Genomic DNA, 12368 nt, shown 5'->3' with positions numbered 1-12368 from the left:
TATTGGTTACGAACTTACTAAAAAAACGAAATTAAAATTAAAAATAATTCAAAAAACACAAAGAATATCATATTACAAAGTCATGTGTTGCTTTCTTGAGCTAGACATCAAAGTTCAGCATATTATGCTATTTTTAAGCATAAGCACCACATAATTTTATTTATTTATTTTTATTGTAAACTAACTTACTCTTTATTCTTTTCTTACAGCAATCTTTTGATTTGGAGGTACAGAGCACGCGTCCAAGCCATAACCATGTAAGTTGGGTTTTTTTTTTTGGTATTCTGTAACTTGTATTTTAACTAAAAAAAAGGGTGGTTATTGTGTTTAATTCAATTAGATTTCAAAAACATAAGATATCTCAATATTATTTGAAACAATTATTCTAAAGAACCGTTAGGAAGATTTAATTATTAAAAAAAGACCTTTAGTATCAAAATTATTAAGAAGAATTAAACAATTTTTTATAGAAAAATAAATATCTTTAATTTTTTTATAAACATATTTTCTCTCTATTTATCTGTCTTTTTCAAACGTTATTTATACACTTTCATTTATAGTAAAAAAATTATTATTGCAAACCACGAATTGTATTAACAACTCAATTGCTATTTCTAAAGGTTACCCAACAATTTCTGTGGACAAACATCTTATCAACAATGACCTTACTCATTTAGATTTGGTCATACATAAGAGGGATATTGACAAGGGTTCGGGGTTTTATATTCCTCGGTTCCTACACCTTAATTGTGGAACTGATGAACCTTTTTAGCTTTGTTCAAATTGAGAAAAATAAAGAATTGAATTTTCAGAACGCTTTTATCATATGTTTTACTTCTATGATATGTATTGCTACAATATTTTGTAGCCTTATTTTAAACTTAATTTTACTAATACAAATTTATCTTTGGCTCCTATGTATTGTGCTATTTTTTTGTTATTGATGTGAACCAGCAGGCAGTGCTGTAAAATTATATTCATATACGATATCATTGTTAGGGTTTACAATCTTAGGAGGCTTTAGGATAGCTCTAATGATGGGTGTTATAATCTTTCTAGTATCGTTTTTACTATGATTATAATATTATATACAAAAAGAAGAAGATTAGATTTTCAAGGTATTAGTTTTACCGATAATATTGTGTTCTAAGTGTATGAATAATTGTAACATATATATATATATAGTGTAAAACCCGCGCTCCGCGCAGACCAAATGTTGATCCATTATAAAAATTTGTTGGTGTTTGTCTATTAATACTAATAATTGATACTGTTCTATTATCTGTTTTTGAGAGGCCAAATAATCTTGTTATTTTTCTATCCTATATGAACAGATTCACTTAAATATGAAATCTATTATATTTGTCAATTTAAATAATTACAAGATATTAAATTTAATGTTAATTTATATAATTACATGAATTCTTAATTTTATGTGTTCCTAGTGCATTACCCGTGCGAATCACGGGCGATACTTAATAGTATTAGATAATATTGATTACGTACTTACCAAATAAAATAAAATGGAAATAAAATAAAAAATAATTCAAAAAAGATAAAGAATATCACATTACAAAGTCACGTGTTGCTTTTCTAAGCTTGACATGAAGGTTAGCATATTATGGTATTTTTTTGTGTAAGCATCACATAATTTTCTTTCTTTTTTTTTAATTGTAAACTAACTTTTTCTCTATTCTTTTCTTGCAGTAGTCTTCTAAATTGGGGATACTGAGCACGCGTCCAAACCAGAACCATGTAGGTTGGGTTTTTTTCTTTTTGGTATTATATAACTTGTATTTTAACTAAAAAAAGGTGGTTATTGTGATTAATTCAATTACATGGCAAAAATATAAGATATCTCAATATTATTTAAAAAATTATTCAAAAGAACCATTAGGGAGATTTAATTATCAAAAAGGACTTTTAGTATTAAAATTATTAAGAAGAATTAAATAAATTTTTTACAAAAAAAAATATCTTTAGGTTATTTTTTATTTTTTTATAAATATAGTTTTTCTCTATTCATCTGTCTTTTTCAAATTTTATTTATAGCAAAAGATTATTATTTCGAACCAATAATTACATTAATAATCATTTGCTGTTTTTGAAGGTTACCCAACAATTTCGGTGGACAAACATCATATCAACAATGACCTTATTCATTTAGAAAATTTGACCGTACATAAGAGGGATAACGCCTAGGGATCGGGTTTCCAATTTCTCGGTACCCACGCTTTAATTCGGAACTGACGAACCTTTTTAGCTCTGTTCAAATTGAGAAAAATAAAGTATTGAATTTTCAGAACGCTTTTATCATAGGTTTTACTTCTATGATATGTATTGCTATAATATTTTGGAGCCTTATTTTAAACTTAATTTTACTAATACAAGTTTATCTTGGGCTTTTATGTATTTTGCTATTTTTTTGTTATCGATGTAAAGCAACAGGCAGTGTTGTAAAACTATATTCGTATACGATACCATGGTTTACAATCTTAGGAGGCATTGGGATAGCTCTAATGATGGGTTTTATAATATTTCTAGTATCGTTTTTACTATAGTTATATACAAAAAGAAGGAGATTAGATTTTAAAGGTATTAGTTTTATCGATAATATTGTGTTGTAAGTGTATGAATAATTGTAATTTCTATATAGAAATATTGTAAAACTAGCGTCACACACGGACCAAAGGTTGAACAATTGTAAAAATCCATTAGTGTTTTTCTATTAATACTAATAATTGTTACTGTTCTATTATCTGTTTTTGGAAGGCCAAATAATCTTATTATTTTTCTATCCTATATGAACCGATTCACTTAAATATGAAATCTGTTATATTTGGGTCTTTAAATAATTAAAAGATATTAAATTTAATGCTAGTTTATATAAGTACATGAATTCTTATTTTTATGTGTTCCTAGCGCATTACCTGTGCGAATCATGGCAATATTTAATAGTATTAGGTAATATTGATTACGAACTTACTAATTAAAACAAAACGGAATTAAAATAAAAAAAAATTCAAAAAAGACAAAGAATATCACATTGCAAAGTCACGTGTTGCTTTTCAGAGCTTGACATCAAAGTTCAGCATATTATATTATTTTTTAGTGTAAGAATCACATAATTTTCTTTTTTTTATTATAAACTAACTTTCTCTTTATTCTTTTGATTTGGAGATACAAAGCATGCGTCCAAGCCAAAACCAAGTAAGTTGAGTTTTTTTTTTTTGTTTTATATAACTTGTATTTTAACTAAAAAAGAGGGTGAATATTGTGTTTAATTCAATTAGATATAAAAAATATAAGATATCTCAATATTATTTGAAAAAATTATTCTAAAGAATCGTTAGGGAGATTTAATTATCAAGAAGGACCTTTACTATCAAAATTTTTAAAAAGAATTAATTTTTTTATAGAAAAACAAATATCAATAAGTTATTTGTTATTTTCTTTATAAACATATTTTCTCTCTATTTATCTGTCTTTTTCAATCTTTATTTATCCACTTTTATTTGTAACAAAAATTATTTATTGCGAACCACTAATTACAGTAATAACTCATTCGCTGTTTTTGAAGGTTACCCAATAATTTCGGTGGACAAACATCTTATCAATAATGACCTTATTCATTTCAGAAATTCGGTCGTACATAAATGGGATAACGCCAAGGGTTCGGGGTTTCATGTTCCTCGGTACCTACACTTTAATTGTGGAACTGACAAACCTTTTTAGCACTGTTTAAATTGAGAAAAATAAAGAATTGAATTTTAAGAATGCTTTTATCATAGGTTTCACTTCTATGATATGTATTGCCACAATATTTTGGAGCCTTATTTAAAACTTGTTTTTACTAATACAAGTTTATCTTGGGCTCCTATGTATTGTGCTATTTTTTTGTTATCGATGTAAAGCAGCAGGCAGTGTTGTAAAACTATATTCGTATACGATACCATGGTTTACAATGCCCAGGAGACATTAAGATAGCTCTAATGATGGGTTTTATAATATTTCTAGTATCATTTTTACTACTTTATATAGAAAAAACAGGAGATTAGATTTTCAAGGTAATAGTTTTACCGATAATATTGTGCTGTAAGTGTATGAATAGTTGTAATTTATATATATAACTAGTGTAAAATCCACGATACGCGCGGACTAAATGTTGACCCATTGTAAAAATTTGTTTGTGTTTGTCTATTAATACTAATGATTGTTGCTGTTTTATTATCTGTTTTTGATTGGCCAAATAAACTTGTTATTTTTTTAGCCTATATGAACGGATTCACTTAAATATGAAATCTGTTATATTTGTGTATTTAAAGAATTGCAATACATTAAATTTAATGTTAATTTATATAATTACGTGAATTCTTACTTTTATGTGTTCCTAGTGCATTACCCGTGCGAATCACGGGCGATACTTAATACTATTAGATAATATTGATTATGTACTTACCAAATAAAATAAAATGGAATTAAAATAAAAAATAATTCAAAAAAGACAAAAATATCACATTGCAAAGTCACGTGTTACTTTTCTGAGTTTGACATCAAAGTTCAGCATATTATGTTGTTTTTAGTGTAAGAATCACATAATTTTTCTCTTTTTTATTGTAAACTAACTTTCTCTTTATTCTTTTCCTGCAGCAATCTGATTTGAAGATATAGAGTATGCATCCAATCTAGAACCATATAAGTTTGATTTTTTTCGTATTATATAACTTGTATTTTATCTAAAAAAAAGGGTGGTTATTGTGTTTAATTCAAGTAGATTACAAAAATATAAGATATCTCAATATTATTTGAAAAAACTTTTTCTAAAGAATCGTTAGGGAGATTTAATTATCAAAAAAGACTTTTAGTTAAATTTTTTAAGAAGAATTAAATAATTTTTTAATAAAAAAATATCTTTAAGTTATTTTTTATTTTTTTATAAACATATTTTATCTCTATTTATCTATCTTTTTCAAACTTTATTTATACACCTTCATTTATAGCAAAACAATATTATTACGAACCACTAATTACATTAATAACTCATTTGCTGTTTTTGAAAGCTTCGCAACAATTTCGGTAAACAAACATCTTATCCACAATGACATTATTCATTTGAAAAATTTAATCGTACATAAGGGGGATAACACCAAGGGTTCGGGGTTTCATATTCCTCGGTACCTATGCTTTTATTGTACAATTGACGAACCTTTTTAGCTCTGTCCAAATGGAGAAAAATAAAGAATTGAATTTTCAGAACGCTTTTATCATAGATTTTACTTCTATGATATGTATTGCTACACTATTTTTTAGCCTTATTTTAAACTTATTTTTACTAATACAAGTTTATCTTGAGCTCCTATATATTGTGCAATTTTTTTGGTTATCGATGTAAGGAAGTAGACAGTGCTATAAAACTATATTCGTATATGTACAATACCATGGTTTATAATCTTAGGAGGCATTAAGATAGCTCTAATGATGGATTTCATAATATTTCTAACATTATTTTTACTATAGATATATACAAAAAGAAGGAGATTAGATTTTGAAGGTATTAGTTTTACCGATAATATTGTACTGTAAGTGTATGAATAGTTGTAATTTATTTATATAACTAGTGTAAAATCCGCGCTACGCACGTACTAAATGTTGATCCATTGTAAAAATTTGTTGGTGTTTGTTTATTAATGCTAATAATTGTTACTGTTCTATTATCTCTTTTTGGGAGGCCAAATAATCTTGTTATTTTTCTATCCTATACGAACGGGTTCACTTAAATATAAAATCTGTTATATTTGTATATTTAAATAACTACAAGATATTAAATTTAACGTTAATTTATATAATTACATGAATTCTTACTTTTATGTGTTCCTAGTGTTATACCTGTGCGAATCACGGGCGATACTTAATAGTATTAGATTATATTGATTACGAACTTACTAATTAAAACAAAACAGAATTAAAATGAAAATAATTCAAAAAAGACAAAGAATATCACATTGCAATGTCACGTGTTGCTTTTCTGAGCTTGACATCAAAGTTCAGCATATTATGCTGTTTTTTAGTGTAAGCATCACATAATTTGGATTTTTTTCTTTATTGTAAACTAACTTTCTCTTTATTCTTTTCCTGCAGCAATCATCTGGTTTGGAGATACAGAGCATGCCTCTAAACTAGAACCAAGTAACCTAGTTTTTTTTTGGTATTATATAACTTGTATTTTAAGTAAAAAAATGTGGTTGTTGTGTTTAATTCAATTAGATGACAAAAACATAAGATATCTCAATATTATTTGAAAAAATTATTCTTAAGAACCGTTAGGGATATTTCATTATCTAAAAGGATCTTTAGTATCAAAATTATTAAAAAGAAATAATTTTTGGATAGAAAAACAAATATCACTAATTTATTTTTTATTTTATTTATAAACATAATTTCTCTCTATTTATCTGTCTTTATCAATCTTTATTTATCCCCTTTCATTTGTAACAAAAAATTAATATTGCAAACCACTAATTACATTAATAACTCATTTGCACTTTTTGAAAGTTACCCAATAATTTCAGTGGATAAACATCTTATCAACAATGACCTTATTCATTTCAGGAATTTGGTCGTACATAAATGGGATAACGCCAAGGGTTCGGGGTTTCGTGTTCCTCGATACCTACGCTTTAATTGTGGAACTGACAAACCTTTTTAGCTCTGTTTAAATTGAGAAAAATAAAGAATTGAATTTTCAGAACGCTTTTATCATAGGTTTTACTTCTATGATATGTATTGCAACAATATTTTGGAGCCTTATTTTAAACTTGTTTTTAGTAAAACAAGTTTATCTTGGGCTCCTATGTATTGTACTATTTTTTTTGTTATCGATGTAAAGCAGCAGGTAGTGTTGTAAAACTATATTCGTATACGATACCATTGTTTACAATGCTCAGGAGGCATTAAAATAGCTCTAATGATGGGTTTTATAATATTTCTAGTATTGTTTTTACTACTTTATATAAAAAAAATAGGAGATTAGATTTTCAAAGTATTAGTTTTACCGATAATATTGTGCTGTAAGTGTATGAATAGTTGTAATTTATATATATAACTAGTGTAAATCCACACAACGCGCGAACTAAATGTTGACCCATTGTAAAAATTTGTTTGTGTTTGTCTATTAATACTAATTATTGTTACTGTTCTATTTTCTTTTTTTGAGTGGCCAAATAATCTTGTTATTTTTCTAGCCTATATGAACGGATTCACTTAAATATGAAATCTGTTATATTTGTGTATTTAAAGAATTGCAAGACATTAAATTTAATGTTAATTTATATAATTACGTGAATTCTTACTTTTATGTGTTCCTAGTGCATTACCCGTGCGAATCACGGGCGATACTTAATAGTATTAGATAATATTGATTACGTACTTACCAAATAAAATCAAACGGAATTAAAATAAAAAATAATTCAAAAAAGACAAAAATATCACATTGCAAAGTCACGTGTTACTTTTCTGAGTTTGATATCAAAGTTCAGAATATTATGCTGTTTTTAGTGTAAGAATCACATAATTTTCTTCTTTTTTATTGTAAACTAACTTTCTCTTTATTCTTTTCTTGCAACAATCTAATTTGGAGATACAGAGCATGCATCCAATCTAGAATCATATAAGTTTGTTTTTTTTCGTATTATATAACTTGTATTTTATCTAAAAAAAGGGTGGTTATTGTGTTTAATTCAAGTAGATTACAAAAATATAAGATATCTCAATATTATTTGAAAAAACTTTTTCTAAAGAACCGCTAGGGAGATTTAATTATCAAAAAAGACTTTTAGTATTAAATTTATTAAGAAGAATTAAATAATTTTTTAATAAAAAATACCTTTAAGTTATTTTTTATTTTTTTTATAAACATATTTTCTCTCTATTTATCTACCTTTTTCAAACTTTATTTATACACTTTCATTTATAGCAAAACAATATTATTGCGAACCACTAATTACATTAATAACTCATTTGCTGTTTTTGAAAGTTTCGTACGAATTTTGGTAGACAAACATCTTATTAACAATGACATTATTCCTTTGAAAAATTTGATCGTACATAAGGGGGATAACGCCAAGGGTTCGGGGTTTCATATTCCTCGGTACTTATGCTTTTATTGAAGAACTGACGAACCTTTTTAGCTCTGTTCAAATGGAGAAAAATACAAAATTGAATTTTCAGAATGCTTTTATCATAGGTTTTACTTCTATGATATGTATTGCTACACTATTTTTTAGCCTTATTTTAAACTTTTTTTTACTAATACAAGTTTATCTTGAGCTCCTATATATTGTGTAATTTTTTTTGTTATCGATGTAAAGAAGTAGGCAGTGCTGTAAAACTATATTCGTATATGTACAATACCATGGTTTACAATCTTAGGAGGCATTAAGATAGCTCTAATGATGGATTTCATAATATTTCTAATATCATTTTTACTATAGATATATACAAAAAGAAGGAGATTAGATTTTCAAGGTATTAGTTTTACCGATAATATTGTACTGTAAGTATATAAATAGTTGTAATTTATATATATAACTAGTGTAAAATCCGCGCTACGCAAGGACTAAATGTTGATCCATTGTAAAAATTTGTTGGTGTTCGTCTATTAATACTAATAATTGTTACTGTTCTATTATCTCTTTTTGAGAGGCCAAATAATCTTGTTATTTTTCTAACCTATATGAACGGGTTCACTTAAATATTAAATTTGTTATATTTGTATATTTAAATAACTACAAGATATTAAATTTAATGTAAATTTATATAATTACATGAATTCTTACTTTTATGTGTTCCTAGTGCTATACCCGTGCGAATCACCGGCGATACTTAATAGTATTAGATTATATTGATTATGAACTTACTAATTAAAACAAAACGGAATTAAAATGAAAAATAATTCAAAAAAGACAAAGAATATCATATTACAAAGTCACGTGTTGCTTTTCTGAGCTTGACATCAAAGTTCAGCATATTATGCTGTTTTTTAGTGTAAGCATCACATAATTTAGATTTTTTGTTTTATTGTAAACTAACTTTCTCTTTATTCTTTTCCTGCAGCAATCATCTGAGTTGGAGATACAGAGCACGCGTCTAAGCCAGAACCAAGTAAGTTAGTTTTTTTTTGGTATTATATAACTTGTATTTTAACTAAAAAAATGTGGTTATTGTGTTTAATTCAATTAGATGACAAAAACATAAGATATCTCAATATTATTTGAAAAAAATTATTCTCAAGAACCGTTAGTGATATTTAATTATCTAAAAGGACCTTTAGTATCAAAATTATTAAAAAGAAATAAATTTTTTATAAAAAACAAATATCACTAAGTTATTTTTTATTTTATTTATAAACATAATTTCTCTCTGTTTATCTGTTTTTATCAATCTTTATTTATCCACTTTCACTTGTAAAAAAAAATTACTATTGCGAACCACTAATTACATTAATAATTCATTTGCTCTTTTTGAAAGTTACCCAATAATTTCGGTGGACAAACATCTTATCAACAATGACCTTATTCATTTCAGGAATTTGGTCGTACATAAATGGGATAACGCCAAGGGTTCGGGGTTTCATGTTCTTCGGTACCTACACTTTAATTGTGTAACTGACAAACCTTTTTAGCTCTATTTGAATTGAGAAAAATAAAGAATTGAATTTTCAAAAGGCTTTTATCATAGGATTTACTTCTACGATATGTATTGCCACAATATTTTGGATCCTTATTTTAAACTTGTTTTTACTAATACAAGTTTATATTGGGCTCCTATGTATTGTGCTATTTTTTTGTTATCAATGTAAAGCAGCAAGCAGTGTTGTAAAACTATATTCGTACACGATATCATGGTTTACAATGCTTAGGAGGCATTAAGGTAACTCTAATGATAGGTTTTATAATATTTCTAGTATCGGTTTTACTACTTTATATAGAAAAAGCAAGAGATTAGATTTTCAAGGTATTAGTTTTATCGATAATATTGTGCTGTAAGTGTATGAATAGTTGTAATTTATATATATAACTAGTGTAAAATCCGTGCTACGCGCGAACCAAATGTTGATCCATTGTAAAAATTTGTTGGTGTTTGTCTATTAATACTAATTATTGTTACTGTTCTATTATCTGTTTTTGAGATGCCATATATTCTTGTTATTTTTGTAGCCTATATGAATGGAATCACTTAAATATAAAATCTGTTATATTTGTGTATTTAAAGAATTACAAGATATTTAATTTAATGATAATTTATATAATATTAGGATTTGGTTGAATTAGTCCCACATTGCTTAGGATAGCAAATGGAGTGGGTGGCCTAGGCTATAAATATGAGGCTAAGTTCTCCATTTGTTTTTGCACCAGTCAGAAACACTTTAAGCTTGTATCTGATTTTTCTTTTCCTCTGTACTCTTTGATTAGAGAGTGTTGTGAGGTGTAGTTAGATATTTTCTTTGAGAGAGTGTGGGTGTACTGGGGTGCCGGTGTTAGAGAGAAAGAAATCTATGTGTTGTAACAATTTTCACATAGTGATATTCTCTGGTTGTCATTTGACAACGGCCGTGGTTTTTTCTCCGGTAATTGGAGTTTCCACATTAAATTCTTGTGTTGTGATTGTGTCTATTTTATTTCTCTGTCAAAGGTATTTTCTCAAGGGAGAATGGTGTCTTATTCCCAACAAGTGGTATCAAGAGCTTCGGTTCGGTGGGATTTATTCTTAGTATGCTCTGTGGTTGCAGCCTAGTCTGACCTTCCACATCAGAAAAGAATTTTGTCCTGTGACCTGAGGTTGATCTTTGGTTGCTGTTGTTGTTACTGGAAGGCAGTGTGACACTGTGAGAGTACTGTTTGGAAAGATTCTGGCTAAGGAAAGACTTGGTATTTAAGTGTGTCTATTGTGACCCACCTCTCTTTCCTGGGGACCCTTCCTAGTGCACGGTACTATTCCAGTATACGGTTGCAACAATGTCAGGATATTCAAGTGCTATGAAGATTGAAATAGAGAAATTTGATGGAAGAATCAATTTTGGCTTGTGGCAAATACAAGTCAAGAATGTGTTGATACAATCAGGTTTGCACAAGGCGTTGAAGAAGAAGATCTCTGGTTGCTCTCTCTATGAGAGAAGATGATGTTCTCTAGAAGACAAGAAGTATCCTCATGGTATTACCGCACTGCCATGGATAAGGATAAGTTGTGGCAATCGGGTCCACAATTGCACATGGGCATTGGTTGGCGTTGAGATGCAAGGTGTGTGGCGGAGTTAGGTCGATGGCTGAAGAACTTCCAGGAAAAGCCAATTTGGAAGTTGCACCATGAATTTTCAGCAAGGTTTCGATCTGTACCAAGGCGAAATGCTTGGAGTGGTCTAATTCCAAGTGAGTATACTTTCATGGTGGAGTATGATAGTTCTCTGAACTATGATTGTCGGTATAGACAATGGCAGCAAAGAATTATCGGTGTTGACAATGGAAGTTGAAGATGTGTGACTATTTCAATCAAGGTGGAGATTGTTAGGATTTGGTTGAATTAGTCCCACATTGCTTAGGATAGCAAATGGAGTGGGTGGCCTAGGCTATAAATATGAGGCTAAGTTCTCCATTTGTTTTTGCACCAGTCAGAAACACTTTAAGCTTGTATCTGATTTTTCTTTTCCTCTGTACTCTTTGATTAGAGAGTGTTGTGAGGTGTAGTTAGATATTTTCTTTGAGAGAGTGTGGGTGTACTGGGGTGCCGGTGTTAGAGAGAAAGAAATCTATGTGTTGTAACAATTTTCACATAGTGATATTCTCTGGTTGTCATTTGACAACGGCCGTGGTTTTTTCTCCGGTAATTGGAGTTTCCACATTAAATTCTTGTGTTGTGATTGTGTCTATTTTATTTCTCTATCAAAGGTATTTTCTCAAGGGGGAATGGTGTCTTATTCCCAACAAGTGGTATCAAGAGCTTCGGTTTGGTGGGATTTATTCTTAGTATGCTCTGTGGTTGCAGCCTAGTCTGACCTTCCACATCAGAAAAGAATTTTGTCTTGTGACTTGAGGTTGATCTTTGGTTGCTGTTGTTGTTACTGGAAGGCAGTGTGACACTGTGAGAGTACTGTTTGGAAAGATTCTGGCTAAGGAAAGACTTGGTATTTAAGTGTGTCCATTGTGACCCACCTCTCTTTCCTGGGGACCCTTCCTAGTGCACGGTACTATTCCAGTATACGGTTGCAACAATGTCAGGATATTCAAGTGCTATGAAGCTTGAAATAGAGAAATTTGATGGAAGAATCAATTTTGGCTTGTGGCAAATACAAGTCAAGAATGTGTTGATACAATCAG

Source organism: Arachis hypogaea, chromosome 16 (assembly GCF_003086295.3).
Source record: "Arachis hypogaea cultivar Tifrunner chromosome 16, arahy.Tifrunner.gnm2.J5K5, whole genome shotgun sequence".
Classification (NCBI taxonomy): Eukaryota; Viridiplantae; Streptophyta; class Magnoliopsida; order Fabales; family Fabaceae; genus Arachis; species Arachis hypogaea.
The sequence above is the reverse complement of the archived record's forward strand: the minus strand, read 5'-3'. Positions refer to the sequence as shown.